Here is a 6,059-nt window from a genome sequence, read left to right as displayed (position 1 = left end):
CTTGCAAGGGGAGAACTAAGAGCGGTATACACCCTTGACCACCAGGATAGGACATGATAGAAAAAAAAAAAGGTGCAAAAACCCCAAGAATATTCACTCCCATTGATGACAATAAGATAAGAAATAAGAAATCAGATCACATAGGCTAAGAAAGTAGAACCAGAACCAGTATGCCTTTTATTCCAAGTTCTATCTGTTATTAACACTATGGCATATGGTAATGATGAGGAAGTGTGGTCAGAACACACTGAAGGGCAGCAAGTTACCAACTTCCATCCTACCAAGTTCTCCATTCCCAAAAGTGTTCTTCCACTTACCATCCACTCCTGCATGGTTAATTATAAGATTGTATCATACTTTCATATAAATTATTTTTCCATGCAACTTCATACAAATATTTTCATTTAGCTTTCCATATATTTTGTGGAAAACTCAAATTCTGCAGGAGTGAATAAGCCATTGACTAGTACTATAGAGGCCTGCCTGAAAACCAGTTGAAAAAAAACTTTTTGCTTGACTTCTATAGATTATAATTGAATTTTTTAATGGTTCAGACATCCTCAGTGTGATTAAAAAATCCTTATCAGAGAAAGAATGTGTTTTCATACTTCTCTGTTCTTGCTAGAAGTGATTTGTGTGTTGTAAATGGCTATGGTATAACAAGCAACTTACCCAAGAAAGTATTTACATATATTATGTATGTACATAAATATGTATTTATGTAACATTTACATATGCTAATGTAAAATAATTAAGGTATCCATTCCTTTCTAGATCACCTTCTAGCTCCTCCAAACTTAAATATAAATCTAAAAAAAAAGTTGCTGCATTCTGTTGAAATATTTAAGAGCACAGCAAGGACACAGATTTTGCTTTTTCTTTTGTTTATTTCTTGGTTAAAATAGTTTGAAAAGTTACTTATGCATTTGAAGAACAATGAAGAAAAGAATTTGCTATAAATTAAAAGGGCTTACTAGTTCTTTGGAAACTGCCAAAGAAGATAAAATAACTGTTATAAAACACAGTGAACAAGAAAATGAAGTCTTGTTTATATTTAGCTGGAGACAAGAACATGTTTAACCTTTTCAAGTGATTAAGATCACCTCTTTTTTGTTCAATCACTTTTTATGTATTTATGAATTTCAAAAGGAGCAAAATAGGAGAAAAATATTTTCTATCGTATCAGATACATTTCATATGCAAGCTTCAGATACATACAACCCATATTAGGACTTATTTGTTTAACAAACTGTTACTTCATTCTATATATTTAGAATAAAATACTGCTGGGTTTGTCCCTTCAGCTGAACTAGCACTAGAGAAGTTGAAAACACGTACTTTACCTTTAGAATCTCTGTTAAATTCCTGACTGAATACAACTGACTGAAAAATTGCACAATTTGTCTCTCTAATAACCGTAGGCTGGATAAAGCTCTATCAAGTCCAGAAAAGATTCTTGCTAACTGCACAAGGAGTTAGCCTGGGACCTTTGACTGTCTGTCTTTTCAAAATTTCAGATAGTGGCTACAGGGATGCTTTAAAAATGCATTTCATGGCCCCCTTCAAGGAAGCATTTTCTGGAAGTCCATTGGGAGTATTTATTCACTAAAATTCCTGAAGCCTGGCAAGCATGAAAACAGGGTATTAAATGTAGAAACCTTAATTTTCATCTCATTAAAAAAACCTGAATTGAATACTAATTATATAAAATAAAATAAAGGTTGCTTGTCATAGTCATGTTAAGCCAGCAAGATTATGCTATATTTGTAAAAATGAAACCTGTTTGTTTAACATACAAGTATTGAATGTTTATTAGCTATTGGCTTTATCGAATTGAGGTTTGTTTTTTTTAAAGAAAAAAAAAGGCAGGGATGAAAGAAGAGAAAATTAAGTTTTACTTCATTGTACACATATGAAAAAAAAAAAGAATGCACAAAGGTGTTCCTCTCTCCCTAAAGTCCTGTAGGTTGTGTAGTGAGTTTCCCTTTTAATGACAGGTGATGATCTTCAGGAAATACAAAGCTTCCTTCTAAATAATATAACCCCAAAATAGTGAAGAATAGGCACTTAGAAAAGCAAGTGTTTTATTCTGGTGTTATCTTTCCACGCCACTATATGTTGTGATTGCTCAAATATGTTGGGTAGTCCTCAAGGCAAACACTAACATCTGCTCTTGCAATCCTTTCCGAAGCAGAAATTTCAGTGGAGATATTCCCCAGGGAATGACTTCGCTCTTGGGGTCAGGATGAAGTTAGATAATATAGGGCCTGATCTACAATGTGTGGAAATGCACCAGAATTGAGAAAGGTTCACCAACACTTCACAACTGGTCTCATCTTGCATCATTCAGAGTAACAAGAGTTTTTATTGCTGACTTTAATCAGAGCAACATCTGGGCTGGTATTAGGCACAAAGTTAAACCCGTATGGGATTTCCCTCACTCACAAGAGCACCTCTCCTGGCTTCAGTGGGATTATGTATATGATCAAGACAAGCAGAGCTGGCCTTTAGAAGGCAATTTTTTAAACCTTAAAATCAATATTGTTAAATTGGAAGCATGAATTTCCCCTTTTCCTTTCAAAAGCTCACCTGGCTGCAAATTCAAGTGTGGAAATAATCTCTGTTTTGGGGGATTAACACTGCATCAGCAGAAATGGCCGGTCTTTTTTTACCTTCTTTTTCTAATGCCACTACAATTATGAGCTCAAGAAAATGTTCTTTGCAGCACCATAAACCGATTGTTTTTCTCTTTGCACTGCACCTCTTTTCATTGTCAATATGCTCTTGGGTGTATTAAGAAGAAAGACTCAAAATAGTTTGAACAAAGTTAGCAACAAAGGTGTGTAAGGATGAGAACTACTGTTTATTACATGTGTCATGACAGTGCCACGCGCTGTATTTTTCACTTCTCATTTCTTATTAGTAGATGGGCATTAATAAACTCCCCTAGATGAACAACATCATTTGTGTGACATGCTGATTGTTGTCACTTGAAAAGCAGGGCATTTAGCTTTTAACCATACTGGTGTCTCTAAAAAGGTCTGTTTCTCAGACAAATAACCAAACAGGCACAGCTATTTATCAAACTATCTTCAAACTTCTAGCTCTGTAAGATCCTTTGCATACAATTGCAGGCAAACATGCATCTCTTAATGCACATGCAGAAAAAAATCACTGAATAATAGTTGATACGATATTATTTCTTCTTCTCCCTTATGACTGCAAGACTGGAAATCTGCATTCAAAAATACTCTTTGTTTTACTATACTATTTTTGTGCTGTTCAATGGTATCATCTGCAGGTTATGTAATTCACCTGACAAGGCTGGCTATAATTTGTGCCTCTTAGATCAAAGAATAGGGCATGTTAATTAGACATTGTACCTTTTCAACGGTACGGAATTATTCAAATATAGTATGGACTTTGTAATAAGCCAGTCACTAATTTGGTCAAATTTTGATTGCTGGTATTACTTTGTGAAGTCATTGGCGTGCTATCATCTCTAATTTTGCTTGCCAGTAAAACTAGCAACGATGTCTCCAGCGGCAATAAATGGAGTAGATTGAAAAATAGTAATACAAAATAAGTTCTGCAAGAGCACTGCATATGCCTGGGTTAGTTAAACAGATGGTTAGTTGTTTCATCATAAGTTGTTGTTTGACAAGAAAAGCTGGTTTGAACTGTATGAAGCTGTTGCTGGTGACGATGGCCCAGAAGAAAGTGACTGTCATGTTTCTAGTAGAAGACAACAGCCATAAAAGCTCACATCACCCAACGCGATTCTACCTTCCTGCAAGACAGCAGGGTGGAACCAGAGGCTGAGGTTTTGCCCCGCTGTCTCTCTGTACTTATAAGCAGTATTGAGTCAGTCGAGCCTGGAAGCAGGATCTAGGCTGCATTCGTGGCACTACTTCTCCAACTTTTCCTCTGTGTCTTGGTCTTGCTTGGCTGCAATTTTCACCACTTCTACATACTATAGACAAACTACAGAAAAGCAGAATTTTAGCCACTTATAAAAAATTAAGGGACCTCTCTGGATGCCTATTCCCACTCTGTGGTGAGAGAATCATTTGTCTTGTCTAATGAGAGAGGTGTAATGGGGCTGGCTTGAACCCACCTCCCTTTTGAAGCTGTCTGTCCCAACTGATTACAGAAGGAGGCCAAATTATTGCCTAGAACAATGCATCTTGTAGCAAGGAGAGGTGAATTCTACTCAACTCATTTATGAGACTTTTAGAAAGAAGCCATCTCTTTTATGCCTTTGAAAAACTTGGTATTATTAGGAAAATAATATTTTTCCTTCTGCAAAGGGACGTGGTTATAAAGAAGTGTGTAAGTATTTTCTAATTCTTGAGAATTGATTTATATAGCTCTTTTAAAAGTGAGACAAAGTAAGTCTGATAGGTCTCAAATGAAGACATCACAGAGAACTTGAAGGGGGTGGTTTCCATCTAGAAAAAAAAGTAATTCTTCTTTTACTACAATAAAGTTGCCAAAATAGGCTATATTTCAAAAAAATCAAACATGCAAACGTATAAATCCTATCAATATTTTCAATAAGATGCCAAGCACACAGTGGGTTCCTCTTTCTCCCAAATACCTGCAGACACAAAAACACAGGCACAGAGCAACTATATTGCTGCCCCCGCCTTTAGTAAACTAATTCCTCCCCGCCCCAGTCTTGGCACTCAGCCACAATGCACTAGCGAGGGTCTCCCAAGAACTGTGCTCAAGCTGCTTTCTCCCATAGCACTTCTGCAAGGCACCTCAGAAAATAAACTTATAAGGCATCAGAGAGGTTTGGAAAGTGTCTGCACACTTAGAGTATGAAGCACTTGCTCTTAGCTGCATAACAAACAAACAAGCTGGCAAGAAGAACGCACATCCACCAGGCAGATTTGGAAAATCCCTTGTAGGTCAGTAAACCAGCTGAATGCCACTAAACTACTAAAATGCCACACAAGGAAATAGCTCTGTTCCTCCACCTTGCAGGGACTCAGCTGAAGGAGAAATAAATCACGAGTTGCGTGTTTTTATGATGTTCATTTCTAACTGCTGTGAGGAAGGCAGTGACATATTCTTTTAGTTTGGTTAGCTGTTCTGAGTGTACTGAAATTAGAAGACTGTTTTGTGTATATGTTCATATTTTCTCCTGTAGTCTCACGATAGTGTGATTAAATGTGCTTTTCTTAAAAAAAAATAAAAAATTCTTTTTGGCTCTTTTTATGTAGTTTGAAATTATTTTTATGACATAAAAATTATCTTTGATGTTTTAAAATCTTTGTTCATCCCTATAAGGCCTTCATAAGTTATTGTTTTCTTAAAAGCATTCAAAATGAAAGTCTTAAAAAAACACATGTTGGGAGTGGAATAACGGCAAAGTGTAAAAAGTTACAAAATACATCAAACAGCACGACCGAACAATTTCAACTGCAACTGCACACTTTTATGGCTTATTCAATCACTTCTGATTATCACAGTGTCTCATTTCCACTGTTTCTCTCAAGTCCAATGACACAAAAGCCTGCTCGCCTCAGTCCCGGGCTTGGGTGCTCACAGCAAGCACTCAGTGACAGGCCATTCTCAGCTGCTCCTGGTCCCCAATAATTAGCCTGCTGTGGCAGCTACCTCTTGTGGTTTTGCCTGTGAGAGACATTTGACACAGCAGACATCAGAGGGATTTTTCAGGAGGCTCTTGTGGCGTCCGAATGGCTCTTAATTAACCACTTAGGTATCCTCGTTCACTCTCCTGCTTGGCACTTTCCAAATGGTAGGGGTTGCACTGTGGATCTAAACACCGGGGAAGCATGCTATCAAAAGATCTTGTAAATGAAGGCTTGTGTAAATTATTTTTAATGATTCCCTCCTGGCACATCATTATGTTTGTAGTTACACACAGGCACTTCAGAGATGGCTCATCTTCCGTAAGGTCAGCTGCAGGACCACCATAACTAGCTGCAGTCAGTAAATGGCTTATTAATTAGCACAGTGATTTTACATTGCTAAGAGCTCTGATGTATGGAGCTAGAATTGTAATTGTGTAGGATCGAAATAATAAG

This window comes from Rissa tridactyla, chromosome 2 (assembly GCF_028500815.1).
Source record: "Rissa tridactyla isolate bRisTri1 chromosome 2, bRisTri1.patW.cur.20221130, whole genome shotgun sequence".
Taxonomy (NCBI): domain Eukaryota; kingdom Metazoa; phylum Chordata; class Aves; order Charadriiformes; family Laridae; genus Rissa; species Rissa tridactyla.
Note: the sequence above shows the minus strand (reverse complement) of the source record.